Source organism: Giraffa tippelskirchi, chromosome 9 (genome assembly GCF_054371585.1).
Source record: "Giraffa tippelskirchi isolate mGirTip1 chromosome 9, T2T-mGirTip1v1.2.pri, whole genome shotgun sequence".
NCBI classification, from domain to species: Eukaryota; Metazoa; Chordata; class Mammalia; order Artiodactyla; family Giraffidae; genus Giraffa; species Giraffa tippelskirchi.
In genome coordinates this window covers 18,395,302-18,417,377 of record NC_137283.1, presented here as the reverse complement: position 1 = coordinate 18,417,377, position 22,076 = coordinate 18,395,302, and the positions used below count along the sequence as shown (strand labels likewise).

General features: G+C 38.7%; 1 protein-coding gene and 1 pseudogene across 8 annotated transcripts in view; both read left to right on the top strand.

Moving 5' to 3' along the window:
• GRM7 (glutamate metabotropic receptor 7) overlaps positions 1-22,076 on the top strand; it is an 896,695-nt gene that overhangs the window by 391,550 nt on the left and 483,069 nt on the right. The gene's annotated exons all lie outside the window — the stretch shown is intronic.
• Positions 18,023-18,554, top strand: LOC145520207 (small ribosomal subunit protein eS10 pseudogene; annotated as a pseudogene).

Below are 22,076 nucleotides of genomic sequence, written 5' to 3'. Positions count from 1 at the left end.
CGTGTCCAACTCTTTGCGACCCCATGGACTGTAGCCTACCAGGCTCCTCCGTCCATGGAATTTTCCAGGCAAGAGTACTGGAGTGGGGTGCCATCTCCTTCTCCAGGGGATCTTCCCTACCCAGGGTTCGAACCAGGGTCTCCTGCATTGCAGGCAGACACTTTACCATCTGAGCCACCTGAGCCACTAGGTTTTTACTAAAAAAAAAAATACTGAAACTAATAATAAAAACAAAATAGTTCTGAAAATATCAAACTAGAACACTCATATATAACTGATTGGGATATAAAATGGTACAGCTGTGTTAGAAATATGTTTGGCACTTTCTTTCAAAATTAAATAACCTGGTCTGTAACCCAGCTGTGTCACTGCTGGTTTATGTTTTTGTTTTTGTTTTTTTTTTTTAAATGAAATCCTCCCTCCCCATCCCATCCCTCTGGGTCATCCCATTGCCCCAGCCCTGAGCATTTGTCTCATGCATCGAACCTGGAATGGCGTTCTGTTTCACATATGATAATATACATGTTTCAATGCTATTCTCTCAGAGGTGGGAGGGGGGTTCAGGATGGGGAACACATGTAAACCCATGGCAAAAACCACTACAATATTGTAAAGTAATTAGCCCCCAACTAAAATAAATAAATTAATAAAAAATAAATAAATGACACCCCCCCAAAAAAAAACAAAAGCATGTGTTCACTTAAAGACTTGAACATAGATGCTGCTAGCTGGTTTACACATAATCATCAAAATTAGATGTTTTGATGATATTCTACAGAAAAATGTTCATTAAGAAAAAAAGGACAGTAAGGATTGTATATACTCACACATGGAAATAACATTTAGCAGTAGAAAGTAACAGACTCCCAAGTATATACATCCAGATGGATGGATCTTGAAAACTTGTGGGATAAAGGAAGTCAGACATAAAAAAGGCATACTGAATAATTTCATTTCTATGACATTCCTGAACAGTGAAACCCAAAATGTGGTGATTAAACTCGGGATAATACCTGACTTTGGAGGAGGAAGTGGATTTAAAGATGATTTGGGAGATGGATAGAAATGCTCCTGGTCTTGATTATGTTTGGTAAAACCTGTTGAAACTTAAAATTCTGTACGTTACATAACATGGAAATCATTCAATTAAAAAAAGTTTTTTGGATATACAATTAACCAGTAAGATTAATTTTATCCAACATAATAAGGGGGTTTTGAGTTCTGGCTCCAAATTAAATGATTTTAGTTTCAAATATGTCACTTTTTATAGGGTGAAGGCTTTGACAAGTGGTAAAAATGATCTATGCTTCACATATACTGTATGTAAATTAACTACATAAGATCTTTATTTTGAAGGTCAAAAAAGATAAGGTGTATTTAGTACCTAGGGCATAGGAGGTCATCAGTACAGATAGCTTTGCTCCTCTTATTGCTTTTATCACCTGTATCATCATATATAAGTGAAGATCAGAAGGAGAACACAATACTTTATTAAAGCACCAAGTTATTAAAAATCTAGGAGACAAATATATAGTGATAAAAATAGAGATACAGATATTTAAATAAATGTCAGTCTAGGTGTTTACTCTGGAATTCACATCTGGTCTTCTACAAGTCTGTGAAGTGACTTTAAGAAATTAAATGTTAAGTGCATGTGTGTATTGATATGTACTTTTGCAGAGATAGAACTTCTATAGCTTTCTTGAAATTTTCAAAGAGGTTTTGTGACCTCCAGTAAAAGATAAATTATATGTATTCATGAAATTACCTGTCAAATGTTATTTTATTCCAAGCAGTTATCCAGCTTTAAAAAAAATTATTTTATGTTGGTATATAACTGATTAACAGTGTTGTGATAGTCTCAGGTTCACAGCAGAGTGACTCAGTTATACATATACATGTACCTATTCTCCCTCAAACTCCTCTCCCTTTCAGGCTGCCACATAACACTGAGCAGAGTTCCCTGTGCTGTACAGTAGGTCCTTGTTGGTTATCCATTTTAAATACAGCAGTGTGTACATGTTGATGTCAAACTCCCTAACTGTCCCTTTCCCCCAGCCTTCTTGAAAATAGAGACAGAAAGACTCTAGAGAATAAGTTACTTTGTCATCTGTAGACTTCCTCACATATGTTTCTTGTGCTCTGTTTAGCTTTTACAATCACCCATCATTTCTTGGAGTAAAGGTAAATGAGCAGGGAGAGAGAAAGGTATCTCAATATTATTATGGACAGAATAATCCTATGTGTTATCAGCCACATACATATAGACAATTAGAAAGTGTGGGTAGGGGACAGTTTTGAATGCTTATCTTCAAAACCATAGTGTTTTGTGATATTAAAACTTAAATATGGTTTAATAAAATAGAAACCAATTCTGATAAGGGAAATACAGATAGATTTTAAGGCAGAGAAGTGAACATATCACTTCTTAATCACCAACATTAAAAGTGTTGTTATAGACAAGTCACACATTAGAATGTGATTGCTTTCTCCTGAATTTTCAACGTGAAAAATCTGTGGAAATACTCAAGGATTGATATTTCGGTATTTGTTATAAATATAACTGTATGTGAGAGAGTTCAAAAATAGCATAATAAACACAAGAGAGAGAAGTACGTTTCTGTCTCACTGCTGTCTGAGTGGCTCTGTGTACAAGTCATTAGGGACTCATCCTAATTCTTCCTTGTTTACCATGCCAAGGACATTGCCCTAACTAGCAAGAATCAAGATTGCACACCACATGTCTGCATTCCAACCAGGAAGGAGGAAATGAGAAGGAAAAAGAACATTCTTTCCCTTTAATGACATGGCTGGAAATTGTGGGTATCCTCATGCTCATACATCTTGGCCAAAAGTTAGTCACATTATTCTTTTTTTCAAAGGCTCAGCTAAATATTCTACAGGAAAAAGGAGAGTGGATATTCATGGAACAATGTGCTGAAGCTAGATATCCCTAAAGAATTACAGCTACAAAGAAAAAAATCAAAATATTCTTTTCCACTTTATGCTAATTCTTTCAAAGGATTATATCATTCTTTATAATTGGTAATGACTGTGATTAGGAACCAGAGGATATAATTTTATTTTTCTGTTTTGGCAGGAAACACTTAGAAGTAGTTAAAAGAATGAACTTATCTTCTGAAACTAATGTAGAGATAAGCATTTATGTAAACACTAAACATTTCCTGATATTCAGAAAAAAAAAATTTGGCAGACTGGAAAAAGAAATGGAAACCCTTTCATGGTATGCACTTTGGAAGCTGGAGTAAGTCTAGTACTTATGAATGTATTAGATGATACATTTGATTACAAGTGAGAGAGTCCAATTAGGGAAGCTTAAGAAAGAGAAAGATGGAGAGAAAATCAATATGGCCAGATTGGAAGGAACTTGAAAGCAAAATGTTGGAGATTATTATGGTAAAGAGGTTGACTCAGGTTGGATTGTGAAGTACCTTCCGAAGCTTAGTAGGAAATTTGAATATTATTCTGTAGGCAATTGGGAGACATAAGGTAAATGTTATGTTATTAGGTCTTCACTAATGATATACTGAGAAGGAGTTAGGCAGAGCTGATGGAGTTCAACAAGGGGCTATTAAAAATGTAAGAAGCCAGGAGAATTTTAATGCTTCCAAAGAAAGGGTAAAAGGAATGTGGTTAATTTACTGAGAAAAGTGTACTTAGCTAGGAGTCAAGAGAATAATTATTTGTTCAAAGCCTGACCTTAAATCATCTATTTTTTTTTTTTAGGGTTTCAGTGTCAATGTGAGGGTATTGTTATACTTTTCACATAGAGAGTGTGGCAATAGAATGACAATACGCATACAAGTATGTGAAAAAATACTGAATGCGATTCAAATCCTGTATGCTTGGATCATTTGAATATAATCATAACAGAGCAAATAGATGTTTAGATTAAAGTGCTGTTAGGCTATTATGGTCCTTGTATTTTAATTGTGATAACTTGTTATGAAATAGAGAACCATTGTAGGCCACTATTTGGTTTAGATGGTAGCAGTGCAATAATATTCAGAGCAAATTGGCCACTAGTTGAATTCACTCCCAAGACATTCACTTTTTTTTTTTTTTCCCATGAACTCAATTTGTGTGCCTGATCCTCTAATAGATCCCACAAGTAGAGCAACTCCCTCGCGATATCTGGACTAAGATTTAAGACCTTTAAACCCCTTGTATGTATCAAAGATCATATGGATAACCTGCCTTCAAGAATGAATTATCAAAGAGATTTGTTACTATTCCATTTTTGTTGCTAGAAGTGAGAGGCCCAAAATGGATGAATAATTTCCCTTAGCCAAACGACAGAGGGCTTTTTTTTCAATTATCAGAAGTAAATATTTAAACTGAGGGTGGGAGCACAGGGAATCCGCTCTCTGCCTCCATCTTCCAAAGTAAAAATCAATGCAAGATGTCTGACTTATATTCAAATTAAATTATAACTCTTTCCTCAGTTGACTTTTGATACTGAAATAGGAAAAGATTATGGGTATGAAATCAGGCAGAGAAAACAGAATGTGTAGTAGAAAGGAAGCTCCCTGGTGCTAAGAGCTAGTTTGAGAGGGTTCTGATGTTTGCAGTAGAAATGACTGTATTAAAGAGAACAAGTTGTATTGCTCTTCTCACCTGTTTCCCCCATTGCCCTGGTGTCCTTCTGGATGCAGAGCTCCACACCATCTCAGAAGGTCTTCTGAATTAGAACAGTTTTCCCCAGGCTGAGAAATGTTGATGGTCCACTGATGCTCTAGAGTTGGAGTTCTCCCTCTTTTCTGGAGCTCACACCCCTTTGAGAATCTGATGGATGTTACACAGCAAAGCTTGCAAAATGTTTGACTAGAGGATGAGGTTAGATGTTGTTTGACATGCTTAGGGTATTTGAATGAAATTGAATTCATTGTCAACATTGAAAACTTGGGAGATTTCTTGCAAATATCTAGATGTCTGGCTTTCCAGGAAAAAAGAGAGTTGGTCTCACTGGCTATAAAGCTGATTGGTTGATGATCCTGCAGAAGAAGATATGCCTTCTTCATTACAAGCATTGCCTGCCACTCTATTTTTAAAGTACCAACTTCATTTATTTACATTCATACCTTATTGATGTATGCAGACCAGGTAGATATTTTAGTTTATAATATCTTGCTTTTAGTTCCAGTGGCAGGAAATGATGAGGAGGAGGAGGGTGAGGATGGTGGTGATGATGAATACTGAGGTAGTATTCAGCATTTGCCAGATGTTATTGTAAGAATTTTACACATTTAAGTTCATTTAATCCTTTAAGGCATCCCTATGAGTCAGTTGTATTTCGAATCCCACTTTACAGCTGAGGAAACTGAGACACAGAGAAGTTAAGGACCTTGCCCAAGGTCAGTGTTACAATGTAAGGATTCAGGTGCAGGCATTAGACTCTAGAGGGAGGGCTTTAAAACTGTTCTATGAATTTTGCTGACCATTCAGACTAGACTGAAGTGCCCCCAGCCTTTTGAGAGACCCCCATAAAGATTTCTTGGGCAATGGGTTAAAGGCCTCTCAGAAAATGCTTTAGAAGTGTTCACTTCAGGTTCATCATGAAATAGACAATTATGGAAACTGGAAATTTAGTTGTTTCCTTACCCTATTATAATTGATTGGATCAGAACGTGAAACCAAAATTGTTCATCATTTATGTAATCTAACAAATGATGGCTACATAAGTTTTAAAAAGGAAGATGATCAGTGAGTTAGCACTGCTGAATATAAGGAACATGGCTTTGATATTGTGACCCCTTATGGATGTGACCCTATAGATGGCCTTCTCCCCCATCCCAGTAGCTCACCCAGGACTGAAGGTGTGGGAAAGAATCACGGCCCTTCCTTAATCAGGGAGATCACCATGCCATGCTCTCTTGGGCACAGTGGTTTCACAGATGATATTATCAAGGCTGTATAAGGAGCAGGGCCATCTTCATCTCACCGGGCACCATGGTTGCTTTAAGGCTCTGCTGTTGCCATTTGGAACCTATAAATATGTTGTTTGTCTTTTTTTTTTTCTTTAAGATCTCCATTTTCATTTTGTACTGCGCTCCACAAATTCTGTAGGCAGATCTGATCAAGAGGTAGCAGGTCTTAGGGTATCACTTCCCAAAGGCAGGGAGCTTTCTCCATCTGTTTACTGAACTTCCAAAGCACCCAGAACTGTGCCCCAACACTGTAAGCAGCCAATGAACATTTCTTAAAGAATGTTCAGAGTACACACTCTAGTGTAGCAGATGTGTTCTGTGAAAGGCAAGATAGTAAATTTCTTGGCCTTGGCAGCAATATGATCTCTGTTGCAATTCCTCAACTAAGCCACTGTAGCTCAAAAAGCAGCCATGAGAGTAAAGAAAGAGGTGAGCTCAGCTGTGTCCCAAACTGTACTACTGATTTGTAGGTAGGTAGTAGGCTAGATCGGAGAAGGCAATGGCACCCCACTCCAGTACTCTTGCCTGGGAAACCCCATGGACGGAGGAGCCTGGTAGGCTGCAGTCCATGGGGTCGCGAAGAATCGGACACGACTGAGTGACTTCACTTTCACTTTTCACTTTCATGCACTGGAGGAGAAAATGGCAACCCACTCCAGTATCCTTGCCTGGAGAATCCCAGGAACGGAGGAGCCTGGTGGGCTGCTGTCTATGGGGTCGCACAGAGTCGGACACGACTGAAGCGACTTAGCAGCAGCAGCAGTAGGTTGGATGTGGTTAATAGGCTTAGTTAGCTGAGCTCTGCTCTGGAGTCACACTGCTCAGATTCTAACTCTAATGATGTCATGTACTCTGTGACTCTGGGGTAGTTGTTTAACCTCTATGAGCTTTGGTGTTTTGTAAAATTGGGATAATAAGAGTACTTTCCTCATGAGACGGTTGTGAGGATTAGATTGAAGTCATGTATAAAAGGCACCAAGCCTAGCTCAGCACATGGAAATAATGTAGTTGTTACTTCTCTAATCATTGCTATTAGTGGGTTACCTTCAAAACTGTAAGCATTCTACAGATGATAAACAGATAAGACAATTTCATGTGATCCTTTCCTGGATCAATTTTGAGGGAAGAACAAATATTCTGTTAATTATTCCAAGGAAGTAGCCTACCTCCACCTTCCTCAGCAAAATTTTTCATGGTGAGGAAGTAATAAGTTTGGTCTTCATAAGGCATCCGTGCTTACTGGAACTAGTCAATGAGGAGCAAAAGACCTCATTTTTCTTCTGCAGGAAGCCTGCTGTCTTTGAATCTCAGTTTCTCACCAGTTAAAGAAGGGGCCGCACTAGAAAAATGTCCAAGGCTTTTTTTGAAATGGAAGAGGTACCATAATGTAGACATTAAGCACTTAGACTCGGGAATTACATTTGGTTTTAAATTCTATCTCCACTAGTCTCTATCCTGTGATATTCATTTAACTCTCAGAGGGGCCACTGCCTTTTCAGCTCCTGGAGTAAATAGTCTACCCACTTTCTTCTCATTTGTCAGATTCTTCATGTAGAAAATAAGAAATCAACGTATTACCTTGACTATTCAAGTATGACTTTAAATTAAGGCTGATATTTTATAAAAGGGTGCTCAGAAATGTCTCCATTTAAACTGCATGCTTTGGCAACACTGTTTGATTGTTTCAATATTTTCAAAGAACAGAACCACAGATGGTCTAAAAACAAGTTATATACTCATTCATGTTTAAACCATGAATTTTCAAATACAAAAGATGATGGAGAGAAGTTAGTTGGGTGAAATTTCTAGCAGTAATAGCTTGGTTTCTCCCTTACAGACAATGTTGATGAGAGCTTAATTTTTTTTTTTAAGAATTAACCCAGCTTCTATCTGGATTCCACAAAGCACACCAACCAGCTATAAAATATCGTCGCCAAATGACTTACCACAGATTTCCCCTGTGGGGTTTCTGAGTTTACACTCTTGTTTCCCTACAGTCTGTTTCTCTACAGAGCTGTGCAAGTCATCTCATAAAACTGCAGATCAAACCATGCCGCTCCCCTGGGTAAATTGCTCCATTAACACAAAAAATGTGCATCCCTCTCCAGGCCCCAGGCCTAATACGGGTGTTCCTGCCTCATCCTTTCTGCCCCTCATTCTGTGTACTGACCTCTTCTCTTTTCCTCCAGTGTGCCATGTTTATCTGCTTCCACGATCCCTGCCTGGCTGGTTCCTCTGCCTAGAACAATATTTTCCCAGATCTTGCATGCCTGCCTCCTTGTTACTCTCCAGGGATAAGCTCAAACATCAGATCACACTTACTACTCTAGGAAATTCTATGTTTTATTCATTAATTTATGGTTTCATCTGTTTAGAGGGAAATCACCATGAAAAAAGAACTGTCCTATTTAGTCTAGTCCCTAGATCACTGACGGATACATGGTAGGTATACAGTAAATACATATTTTTTGAGTGGATAAATGAAAGAATAAAAATTATTTCTGTTTGAAGTTTGTTTAAAGGAACACTTTTAAACAGGTGGAAAAGCTTACCTGCTCACCATTTTATCACTTCAGTATCAGAGAAAAATGTTTGCTGGTAACTGGAGTGCCTCTGTGGTTTTCTCTAGTTAGAAGTTTGGAGAGTTTTTATAGTGAGGTGACCCACTTGATGTAATATGATGGTGGTTTTGTCTGTGAGACTGTAGACTTTCTATACACACACACACACACTCAATAAAAGACATCAAGTTCCTAAAGAAAGGTCCCAGGAACCATTTGCTGAGCACCTACTGTGTCCTAAGGAATATTCTAGGCTCTGGAAATGCAAAGTTGAGGAAGGGTGACACTTATCCTTGAAGAATTTATCACCTAGTTTAGAGACAATTCAATACATAGGTAGTACTTTGATAAATTTCTGGTGAAGACTGCTGAAAGTTGCTGAGAGAATCTAAGATGGAGTGATTACATTTCTCAAGGAATTTGAGAAGCCTTAACTAGATAACTAGATTTCAACAGTAGATTTTGCCAGAAAAGATGAGGGTGTCATTTCAGAGCATCTGCATAAGCAAAGGCTTGGAAGTGTGGAGGTGGATTGTACATGAAATTATTTCCCCCATTTCCCATGTCTTACATTAAGGTTCTGGCTACCAAGTAATGCAAGTCACTCCTTCATTAGTTATCAGATTCTTTTTTGGAAGTCCTAAATGAGGGAGGCCTTTGAGGTAGGGGCAGGTTGGGTGAGGGGCCTATACGGTTTTGTTTATGGAGGGCTCTCTGCTATCAAGAGTGTGTTCTTAAGAGGCCATGTCCATTTCGTTATTAATATATCATCCTCACGGTGTTTATTTTATCTTCAGTCTTATCCATAAAGGCATTTTCTGAGGATATCTTGACCACGTGAGATTAAGAATCAAGAGTAACCTAGTATTTAAACTAGCAAAGCAAATCCCTATGAATGGCCATTAAAATTTGCTTACTGCTTGTCAAAAAATTTAGGAAGCTCAATACCTCACATGGATGCTAGTATCTAGAGAGTAAAGCTCTGTTTGCTCTAATTTAGCTTCCACTCCTTTCTCCTTCCCCCACAAGAATAAGAATTGAGCAATGAACACAAATGTAGGAAACAAACTTTTGGTTACCAAATTGGAAAGGAGGGGAGGGATAAATGAAGAGTTAGCAACATATACACACTACTATATATAAAATAGATAAACAGCAAGGACCTATTGTATAGCACAGGGAATGACATTCAGTATTTTGTAATAACCTATAACAGAAAGGAATCTGGAAAAGAATATATATATATATATATATATATATATATATATATATATATATATATATATATATTCATACATACATATACACAAACACACACATATATATAACTGAATCACTTTGTGGTACACCTGAGACTTAACACAAGGATTATAAATCTACTATACTTCACTTAAAAAAATAAAGTTATGAGTATAGTTTTCTCACATCTATTCCATGAGCTTATTTATTCAAATCCAAGTAAGCCTAGATAAAAACCTAGTGGTAGGAAACCAATTTCATCACTAATAATTAACTAAGGTAATCAATGCTTTTGCAAAACCATTCATGTTAGTATTAACTGGATTTCACATGTCAACCTGTAGCCTCTTCCATAGAGCCCATCACAGTCCTGTGAACTTTTAAGTGTCATTCATTGACCCATATAAGGGATTTCCATATTGAAAAGTTTATAGCTGTACAAAAATTTCATTCCTTCCCCCCTTCTTTTTTGTAATTGAGTGACTTCCCATAGGAAATCACAGGGACTATTATCCAGCTACCTTCTTGCTCTTCTGCATTTTTTAGTTTCTGGTGATTGAGCCATCCATGTATTGAATATTGTGCAAAACCTTTTATTTAATCCTTATAGTCTATCCCTAAAAGTGAAGTAATGCACATTTGCATCATATATTTTTCCAGTTGAGGCTACCCAGGCCCAGAAAATACAGTATTCAGGCACATGCAGTGAGTGACATGGTGGCCTGATTCAAAGCCCATTATTTAACCACTTTTATTTACTTAACTTTATTAAACCATTATTTAACACAGTATTTCCTTGCCAGCTTATTCTCTTTCTCTATCGTTGCACTTTCCTGTTTCTTAGCTAGCTCTCTCTACTCAATCCATTTGTATTGTGTCTTTTAGGGTCATTGGAGGTTGGAGAGAAGCATGCTTAAACCTAGAGTGTAGAGGACCAACAAACAGGTGATCAGGTTGAGAAAGTAGGCTTTATGCAAAAATTCAAAAACCTAAAGGCCTAGAATCTAAATAGATAATACTGCCAAGAAAAGCAGACAGAGAATGAAAACAATGGGAACTAGTATAAACAAGGGCAACTGGAGGGTTCACATCCTTGTTAGAAATGAAACTCCTATTCACCCTTGGACAAAGGGACCCATTGGCGAAGTCCTCTCATTTTCCAGGAAGAACCATAAATCCAGATTTTTCCAAAAGCATTCCAGCTTTTGAAGTTGGAACCACTAATATGAATCCGTGAAGACAAAGTATAAACAAAAAATTCGTGCAGCCTAACTTGAAGCTGTGAACTCCTAGTTAACCCCTTGATATACTCTAAGACTAGAGATGTTTGCTATCATTCCTTGCATCCTCCTATTTTATTTGAAGGAAATCTGTGTTGTACATTGAGTGTTTTGTTGCTACTCTAAGAGCTTAGAGAGGATCAGAAGGAAAGGAATATGACAAAAGGGTCGTTGAGGGGTAAGGAGAGTCCAGATCTTGCACACAGGTGCTGAGAGAGCAGAAAACAAAGGATATGGAAATGTGGTAATCCAAGGGGAAGAGTGAAATCCCCATGGGTTTTGCAAAAGTACTTTACAAGACTCACTTAAGGTATGTGTGGAAATGAATGAGTGTGCCCTGCAGCAGGTTCCAGATGAACAGTATTGGCACTGGTCTATGCTAGGCTGGAGCCAGATGGAGCTGACAAAGCCGACAGTGTAAATGATCCATTTGTGGTCACAGCTCTTCATCAACTCATTTGGAATCTCTTTTTTACCTCTTCTATGCTATAGAGTATTTGGATAGCAGCAGGCACTGCTTAATTGGAATTCTAAAGCCCACCTTGGTTGCTTGATACATTTTGCACTTTTTAAAGAATGTTACTTTATTTGTGAAACAGAGGTCTTGGAAACACCCAAGCCACATGAAGGAGCCCTGTGCTTATAAGATGGTTAGAAATGAAGGGGCAATCCTGGAGAAAGGTTGTGCTGGAAATCTACAGGGAAGTGGTCATTGGAGGTAGTCAACAGCACTGATTCTTCACTGTTTCTCGTGGGGAGGGCTCTGGTCAGTGGTTCTGATTTCCAGCAGTCAAAGAACGTTAGCAGCGCAAAAGCCCCTTGAGATACTCCACCGTGCTCCTCTCATTTTGCTGATGAAGAGCTGAGACTTGGAGATGAACTGAGTCTTCATGAACAGAGGCTGCATCTTGTCCTCTGCATCCCAAAGGCTGCGGCTAAGAGCCTGCTCTGGTTATGGGTACCATAAGCAGCGGAGTCGCGGAGACTAAAATCCAGACTCTGCCAGCTTCTAGCTCAGTGACTTCTTGGAGTTGAGTGCAGAGCTCTATAAACTGAGGACGGCTGTGATGACTAAGTGAGTGAATAAATGAAAAGCTCTTGGCACTACATGTGTCAAAACATATTAGAGTCACTCTTTGGGGCCCAGTTCACTTACTGTCAAGTTAAGGTAGCCCAAATTGGTGAATGTATTTAAAGCAGCTTGCATTAAACCTGCCAGTGAATGGAGAGTCAGTGACTGTTCACTTGATTATTAGTGAACAGTTTATATATATATATATATATATATATATATTTTTTTTTTTTTTTTTTTTACTTTCTATTGGATCTGTATGTCTTTTTCCCAGTATGCATTGAGAATATTCATGTAGTGGCTGGTGAAGAGATAGTTGTTCAAATTTAAATTTTCAAATCACTGGTATGCTTTTCAGCAGGCACCTTTTCCTTTTCTAGGTGAATGGGCAGTTGGCTATTTGTGAATTCTTTCTCAAGAACTCAGGCCACTGTCACATAAATCCTATGCTAGATAGGGGATCAGAAATGATACAGCCCAGCTGCCTCTGTACTAGGGTATAACACCCTAGCTATTTTTGAGCATATTTTGAATGGAAACCATTTTAGTCTGGACTTTTCAATTGACTTCAGGTTAAACTAAGGGCAGACCTTTAAAGGAAGTACCTGTATGATTCTGGAGAAGGAAATGGCAACCCACTCCAGTATTCTTGCCTGGGAAAACCCATGGACAGAGTTAATACGCTGTCTAGGTTGGTCATAACTTTTCTTCCAAGTAGTAAATGTCTTTTACTTTCATGATTGCAGTCATCATCTGCAGTGATTTTGGAGCCCCCAAAATAAAGTCTGTCACTGTTTCCACTGTTTCCCCCGTCTATTTGCCATGAAGTGATGGGACCAGATGCCATGATCTTAGTGTTCTGAACGTTGAGCTTTAAGCCAGCTTTTTCACTCTCCTCTTTCACTTTCATCAAGAGTCTTTTTAGTTCTTCTTCGCTTTTTGCCATAAGGGTGGTGTCATCTGCATATCTGAGGTTATTGATATTTCTCCCGGCAATCTTGATACCAGGTTGTGCTTCATCCAGCCCAGCATTTCTCATGATGTACTCTGCATGTAAGTTAAATAAGCAGGGTGACAATGTACAGCCTTGACATACTCCTGTTAGGTGATAATCCTATTAGATGGATATTATTATTATTATTCACATTTTATCCGTCTTTTAATTTCATGGCTACAATCACTGTCCACAGTGATTTTGGAGCCTAGGAAATGCTTGGGGAGGCCAGGTGAGGTTACAGGGAAGGGTATTTGGCCATCTGATATTGCTTTAGGACCCCTGAGCTAGACAGCGGTAGTGCCAGGTATGGGGCATTGTTTCCATCCTGGCTCCAGGGTCACTGGGTAACCCTCTGAGCCCTTTGTCTCCACAACAATGAAATGAAAAGTTAAAAATGGTTTTAAAAAAACAGAAAAAAAGAGAGGGGATGGGGAAAGAAGGAAGCTCTGATATATCTCACCGTGATGAAATGACCAAAGAAAAGTGTGATAGGTATAATAACACACTAGAAGAAAGAAAAATACTAGTCTGTTGTTCAAGAGGAAAAACAAAATCTAAAATACAAGTTAAAGGCAGTGCTATTAAAACTCACTTTTTTTCTGGCTAAAAATTGAAAAATTCAGTACAGCAAAGTGTTACTTTTCAAAAGAAAGCATTTAGTTTGAATACACCATGCTTGACAGTCACCTAAATTACTGCATGAAATTACAAGAACTGGTCTTCAAAAAATAAAACCATGTCATGGAACATGGAGTTTCTCAGTGGAGGCAGAGGCTGCTGGAAATTGCTTTTTGCAAGGAAGCCCAAGTGACATCAGAAAGGATTGTTTGCGTGTGGCCAGAGTTGTACCCAGAAATTATGTGCAACAAACAAATCTGTGAATTAGAAATGCTTGAACATTGTTATTACTCACCCTTGAAAACCTTATGTAAGGAAAACAATGTGCCTACTTACTAATTTTTTTTTTACCAAACAAAATGATTTCTATTTTGTTCTATTTTTTCAATCCAGCAGAAAACATTCAGCTCAGGATTTTTGGCATGAACTCAGTGAAACCCAGAAAAATGTATCTATTTTATGACAGTCTAAACACAAACTGTGCATTGTATTACTTTCAACTTGCTGAATGTACTTGAACCTCCAATCATAAAACCACATTTGCTTTTTAAACTTGAATAATTCATTTTTTTTTAACAGAGGTAACTAACTCTTCTGAAAATAAGTTTTATTCAATATCCAAATGTAACTTGAACTTGTTTTACATCCCCTGATCTGACCCTTTGACTTTGGAATTGTAGGAGGCCCATTTAGTGTCATAACTGGCCGTTTAATTGGTTTTGTAATAGCAGTTGGTAGTTTTCCAAACAGAGGGGAGATATTTGCTGAAATTGGGTATTGTTCTCTGGTGCTTGTGTCTGTTGTTTCAGGGAAACTCATAACACTTATTGTGCTTTGGAATTTATTAATTGTCTTTTTTCCTTTTTTTGAGTAAAAAAAATAAGAATAAGGTTGGAAATTGCTTCTTTGTGGGAAACTGAAATGCACTGATTGATACTAGTTATAGGAACTTAAAAGGCCCACGTTGATTTTGGCAACTATTGATTAGGCCCACCTCACTACCTTTGGTTAGCAAGGAGACAAGAAAGCTGAAGTTTTCCTTTTTGTTTTTCTTTCTCTATTAGCAAAAAAATTCAGGAAGAATATTCTGTCTCCCATAATGAAACCATGCTGTTACCACAAGGCCTTGAAATGTTGAAGTGTAGAATGGGTTAATGAGAAAATTGTATCAACTGATATTCTAATGAGAAATCCAGAGGCAGGGGGTTAGAATTGTATTGTTATAAGAGCTTAGTTTTGCAGAGTAAGGGAAAGAAAGGAATAGACACTGGCCCCTTGGTTATAAATACCCCCTGAGGCTTTCCATTAGACCCCATAGAGACTCCTCATGAGCCCATGTCTCTCAAAGGTTTTCACCCCTAATTTAGAGACAGTCGTGTTTAAATATAATCCTTCAATAACGGTGAAATCATGATTCTCATACAGATTTAAAATGAGCCCATTGAAATTTTTATTTAAGTATATAACAGAGGACCCTGGGTGATGTTACAACCAGTTCAGAGGAGAACCAAAAAACAGACGCATTTATAGGTCAGGAATACTGAAACACTTGCATATGGATGCAAAATTGACTATGGGGAAGGGCAGTCAATGAAAATTCTAGCAGATAAAACTTCCATATATTCACATGTCTTTGGACTAGATTATTATTTCCTATTGCTATCAGTTATCTACAATTTGGGCTTGTGACCTATCTCAAATGAAATGAAAGCACAGGGCCCCTGTATAATCAGAAGCAGATGACCTAGAAGGAAGGATGTTCTCTAAACTAGGCTGTCTTCCATGGAAGCATATGGTTTTTACTACAGTTGTATGGTGGGATCCATAATTCATTTCGCTCATGAAGATATATGAAGATATACCTACAGTTTAACAGAAAACTTTCCCCATATGAAAAGAAGGGACCTGAACAAGAAAGCCAAAACGGACACTCCTGTATTCTTTCTTGCCTTTCTGTTGTTATTCAGTTGCTCAGTTGTGTCCTACTCTTTGTGACCCCATGGACTGCAGCCTGCCAGGCTCCTCTGTCCTTCTAGAGTTTGGTCAAATTCATGTCCATTGAGTCAGTGAAGCTATCTAGCTATCTCATTGTCAGCCACCCACTTCTTTTGTTTCTTGCCTTAAGCAACAGCAAAGATATTCTACCAGAAGCATAACTTTGCTGACTCTTATTTTTCAAACTAAACGGTGCTTCAATCAACCCTTGCTGCTCATTAGAACCATCTGAGGAGCTTTAGAAAAACCTGATGCCTGGACCCAGGCCAAGATATCCAGTTTAATTGTTCTTTGTTCACCCCCTGCATATGTTTAGAGCTCCTAGGGTACTTCTAATATGTGAGCACACTGAGAACTACTTCCCTAAAGAGTTGAGTACCATTTCTCAACTGTTTCTCCTGTGATGATTTAGCCAAAGGTGCAAAACCAAAGGCATTTAGGGACCAGGCTGATGATGAAAATGCATGAAGAAGACCTGCTTCTCCTTCTCAAAGTAAAGTTGACTTTTCTGCTGCCTAAGGAAGATAAGAACAAAATCAGCCTTTGGGCTGCTGTTTCCTGATCCGAGTCCTCTTGCTGTGTAACATCTTCTCACCTCTTTCTTTCTAACCTTCCCTCCCCTCCACCTGGTCTTTTGCACATTAACTCCTACCCTTCCTTTAGGTTAATATTTCACAAACTTTAGCGTGCCTTGGAATCACCTGAAAGTCTTTTAATGTGCCTATCCCTGGGTCCCAACCCAAGATTTTCAGATCCAGTAGATATGGGATAAAGCCAGAAAAAGTTGCATCACTGACAAATTCCTGTGAGATGCTGATGTTGCTTATATGGGACCGTAAGTTGAGAACCGCTGTGTTAAATCTTAACTTGTGATTTCTTATTTGAAGGTTTGAGAACTGAATTAGCTCTCCACTGGCGTTTAGCTAGAATGCACCTCTTGTGATCAAAGATGGTCTTTTGAGGACCATAGTATCTTTAGTGTGTGTACTGAAGCATGGACAAAAAAGACATTGGTGGATAAACATGAATGCTTAAGAAGCAGTCGTCTTAAGACATCAGTTTTTCTCAGCACTTCCTCATTTTCTTTGAGTTACTTTTTCCCAGTTCTCAGTTTATTACATGCTGCTGCTGCTGCTAAGTCACTTCAGTCGTGTCTGACTCTGTGCAACCCCATAGACGGCAGCCCACCAGCCTCCCCCATCCCTGGGATTTTCCAGGCAAGAACACTGGAGTGGGTTGCCATTTCCTTCTCCAATGCATGAAAGTGAAAAGTGAAAGTGAAGTCGCTGAGTCGTGTCCAACTCTTCACGACCCAATGGACTGCAGCCTACCAGGCTCCTCCGTCCATGGGATTTTCCAGACAAGAGTACTGGAATGGGTTGCCATTGCCTTCTCCGTTTATTACATGGCTTCTTATCTATTCAGAGATCTTCTCTGTGACACCTCAGCTTGATTTAAAAATGGTTCCCTCTCCAAGTTGCATGTTCTCTATCAGAGCTTCACAACTTCCTCATCACCTGGTGTTTGATAGAAATTTAGAATCTCAGGCCTCACCCTGGACTCCCCAAATCAGAATCACACTATGCTAAATCCCCAGCTGAGGAGTATAGAGGCCCACACTTCCAAGTTCAAGAAACACTGTTACCAGCCTAAATGCATCTTCAGTCTACCCTGTATTAGTATTAAAAAAGAAAAACAAAGCCACTTGAGCTAGTTGCTTCCTGTGTTTTCAGGGCCATCTTGGCTGAGTGCCTTTCGAATCTTATCACGTTTGTGCTGCACTCTTGGCAGTTGATAACTGCTTCATGTATCCTTTCTGAGAGATCTGTGTTCCTGTTTTAACAGGGTCTTTCTCAGCCCCATCTAAAAGAATTAAGGAAGCAGAACTCTTAAATATTGTGACAGATTCATGGAGAAGACAGACATAGAGAGCTTTAAATCATATACACATTTTATGGAACAAAGCCATGTCTGAGTGGTTAGGATACAATGATTATTCTTACACCCCAGCTTCATCTTATTTCTCCATTGTCATCTTTTTGCTCCTTCTTCCCCACCTCTTTCCTCTCTCCCCTCCATGACCTTTTCTCCTCTTCCTCTCATATTCTCAGACATTTTTACATTATTTTATAATGTAAAGCAACTCATTTGGAGTCCCAACTTCCAAATGACCTAGGCCAGAGAACACACATAATCGATTTCCACTTAAGTAACTAAGGCTAGAATGATGCAACCTTCTGATGCACAATCTGGAGATCATGAGTTTGACCTAGTCCTTTCAAGCTCTGGCCCTGGATGCAGCAGCCATCACAATGTTGGTGCCCAAGAAGAACCAGATTGCCATTTATGAACTTCTTTTTAAGGAGGGGGTGATGATGACCAAGACAGATATCCACATGCCTAAGCATCCTGAACTGGCAGACGAGAACGTGCCCAATCTTCATGTCATGAAAGCCATGCAGTCTTTTAAATCATGAGGCCACGTGAAGGAACAGTTTGCCTGGAGACACTTCTGCTGGCACCTCACCAACGAGGGCATCCAGTATCTCCGCAATTACCTCCACCTGCCCCTTGAGATCATGCCTGCCACCCTGTGCCACAGCCGTCCTGAGACTGGCTGGCCATGGCCCAAAGGTCTAGAGGGAGAGCATCCTGCAAGACCCACACAAGGGGAAGTTGACAGAGACACCTACAAAGGACCATGCCCCCTTATGCCGACAAGAAAGCCAAGGCTGGGGCTGGGGCAGCAACTGAATTCCAGTTTAGAGGCGGATTTGGTTGTGGACATGCTCAGCCACCTCAGTAAAGTTGAAAGGGATTGTTTTGTGTTGAATAAACCTGTAGCCAGAAAAAATAAGTAAATAAATAGTTTGACCTCAACCTCCCATGAGTTGCCACTGAGAATGTAACCTTGTGACATAGGACTGTATTGGAGGACATGTTTTAGGCGATTGCAGGAGAGGATGCACTACCACGCTATTAAATTTCTCGTTTTAACCACTACCTCTTTAATGAAATATATGTATAAAAATGCCTGTCCCTTTATGGTAAACACATTGCCTTGATGTAAGAGAAAATGAACAACCTCTAAATTTTAGTGTCTTCCTTACAGAAGTGTGACTTCCATCCCAACACAGTTAATTTACAAAAGGCTAATGTGTTTGATTTTTCCCTTGATTCCCTGCCAAGATGCACTTCTAAAAGTGTGTCCTGTGTCAGGCTCCCCTAGGTGGGAGCCTTTGTATACTAGATTTAATCTTTAATGTACTTGTGATCCTGGTCTGACGAAAGACTTAGTGCATGCTCCATAACTTAACTGAGATGAAAATTGCTGCAGGATCAATTGCTAAGATACAGGGCTAGAATATACCCTTAGAGTTCTAATTGTCGAGTTCTTTATGGGTTGTATTTCAGACTAGCTCAAACCAAAAGTGAGGCCACGTAATCAGTTACTCATCTTTTTGACCCACTGAAATATAGCCGTAGCCCTTTTGATTTATAAATGCCTAAGTATTTTTGACTTTTTCTTTTATTGTACAGTGAGAACCACATACACAGTATAAAGTATAGGAAAATACTTTGTTGGTATAGTAATACAGCATTAGTTATTATTATTGCTGTTATGCTCAAGGATCACTGGTTTATTGTAAAAGTGTCGCCAAAAGGAGTGCGGGGTTTGACTGCTCACTGCTCAAATGCCAATAAACAGGCTAGGTTGGTGGAAAGGAAAGTTTGCTTTATTTGAGATGCAGACAACTTGGCGGGGAGGGGCAGACGTTTGTCCAAAGGCCAACACTCAAGCCCCTGCGCTGGCAACCAGTGGGGCAAGAGCTTTACTAGAGCAGGGGAGGGTGGGAAGGGGGGGACCTGTTACATGCAGACACAGCACAGTCAGCATTGGTCTGAGGCCAACTCTCAGAATTGTGGCAGCTCGTGTTCTGGGTACAGTCTGGTCCTCACGTAGTTAACTTCTCCACCTGGTGTTTTAGGATCTATAAGACAGCTCAAAGGATGTGGTTCAGAATAGTATCTGTAACCTTGAGAAAGAACTAAAAGTCCTTGACTATGCTTAATGACTACATTATTATTATTATTGAGTCTCCTTTCACTGTTTTCCTTTTTTTCTGCATTTCTCTCTTCTCTGATTAAACTTATTCTTCAACTAAAGTTTTCCACAGACAAAAGGCAGGCAGAGGACATGATGGGGTACAAGGGCCATAGGGTCCTGCTCCGTTAAAAAAGTACAGCGCCTTGCCAGCTTAGCTTACAGTTAGGTTTTGTTATAATGGTTGTTTGTTTTGAACTTGAACCAATGAAAACAATATTACAATTCGTAGTTAGTCCAGTCAAAGGAAGGATGCTTAATCTACCACATGATCAATCTCATTGCTTGGGCTTCAGTGAATATATAGACACAAGCAGTGCACATGTATACATGTGTATGTATTATAATATTTAATCTAGGCACCCCGAGTCTCAGTCAATTTGACACATAAAAGGAACCATTACAACCCTAGAGTCCAATTTTATCCTCATGTTTTCTCCCACATAAAGTCTTTGGCTTGCCACCCTAATCTGGATAAGTGACTTCTGGAATGTTAGGTTTCATGAACCAGACAGTTTTCTAACAGAACAAAAGTGTGAGCTAGAAGGAGATTTCCAATGCTTTATTTTGCCATGACTGTTTAAAACAGAATCTATTGCTATTTACTATCCACATTATTTTGTAAAAGATGAGTATCTCTTATTGGCCACATTTGATCAGAATGGATATTCTGAAACAGTCAGTAGTGGCCTGGGGTAAATGTTCAAATGGTATGAATCTAGCTGTCTGGATCTATATCTATTCATTAAGAAGAAATAATTGTTCCTATACATTTTAAATATTTTCATTGCATTGTCTTTGTTATTATGGTTTTCTTTTAATAAGACTTTAAAAAGGAATAAGTTGAGAGAGAACAAGTTGAAGAGGAAAGAAAATGGACAGGAAGATATTGGGATGTTTTGTATTTTTATAGTTACTAGCTAAAAAAGATGATTGTGATACATATATGTTATATTTGAATCTCTTTTTATTCCTTAGGCTATTATAAGACAAAGTAATAATTGATGATTTTTCAAGATATTAAGAATTCTAAGTAATATATTATTGTGAGGACAAACACTTTTTGCTTTGATATCTTCTCTTTTTAATATTTGCCTTTCAGTTGTTATTGAATAGCATTTTGATTTCTAAATTAAGTTTACAATAGCATTTATATATTATAGGGAATTTGATTTACTTAGCAAAAATATTGTTAGCAGTGAAAAGATGCATAAAAACTATATTTAAGATATACTTAAAATGATAAGGTCATGTTAAATAGAAGATGCCCTAAAGCAATTTCCAAATAAAAGTGTTAATTAAGCAATATTAGGCTCTTGGTTTGATTTTGTTTTTATCTTTAATTTTATCATGGTTAAACTAAATATAAGATTAAAATGAAAATTTGATAAACCCCAAACTACAATTAAGGAGAAGGCAATGGCACCCCACTCCAGTACTCTTGCCTGGAAAATCCCATGGACGGAGGGGCCTATTAGGCTACAGTCCATGGGGTTGCTAAGAGTCGGACACGACTGAGCGACTTCACTTTCACTTTTCGCTTTCATGCACTGGAGAAAGAAATGGCAACCCACTCCAGTGTTCTTGCCTGGAGAATCCCAGGGATGGGGGAGCCTGGTGGGCTGCCGTCTATGGGGTCGCACAGAGTTGGACACGACTGAAGTGATTTTAGCAAACTATAATTTGTCTTACTTTAGCAAACCAGTGTTCATGTAAATGAAAATATATATATAATTATTAACCGAATGAATACCAGACCATCTGATCTGTCTTGATGAGAAACATGTATGCAGGTCAGGAAGCAACAGTTAGAACTGGACATGGAACAACAAACTGGTTCCAAATAGGAAAAGGAGTACGTCAAGGCTGTATATTGTCACCTTGCTTATTTAACTTATATGCAGAGTACATCATGAGAAATGCTGGGCTGGAAGAAGCACAAGCTGGAATCAAGATTGCCAGGAGAAACATCAATAACCTCAGATATGCAGATGACACCACCCTTATGGCAGAAAGTGAAGAAGAACTAAAGAGCCTCTTGATGAAAGTGAAAGAGGAGAGTGAAAAAGTTGGCTTAAAGCTCAACGTTCAGAAAACTAAGATCATGGCATCTGGTCCCATCACTTCATGGGAAATAGATGAGGAAACAGTGGAAACAGTGTCAGATTTTATTTTGGGGGGCTTCAAAATCACTGCTGATGGTGATTGCAGCCATGAAATTAAAAGACGCTTACTCCTTGGAAGGAAGGTTATGGCCAACC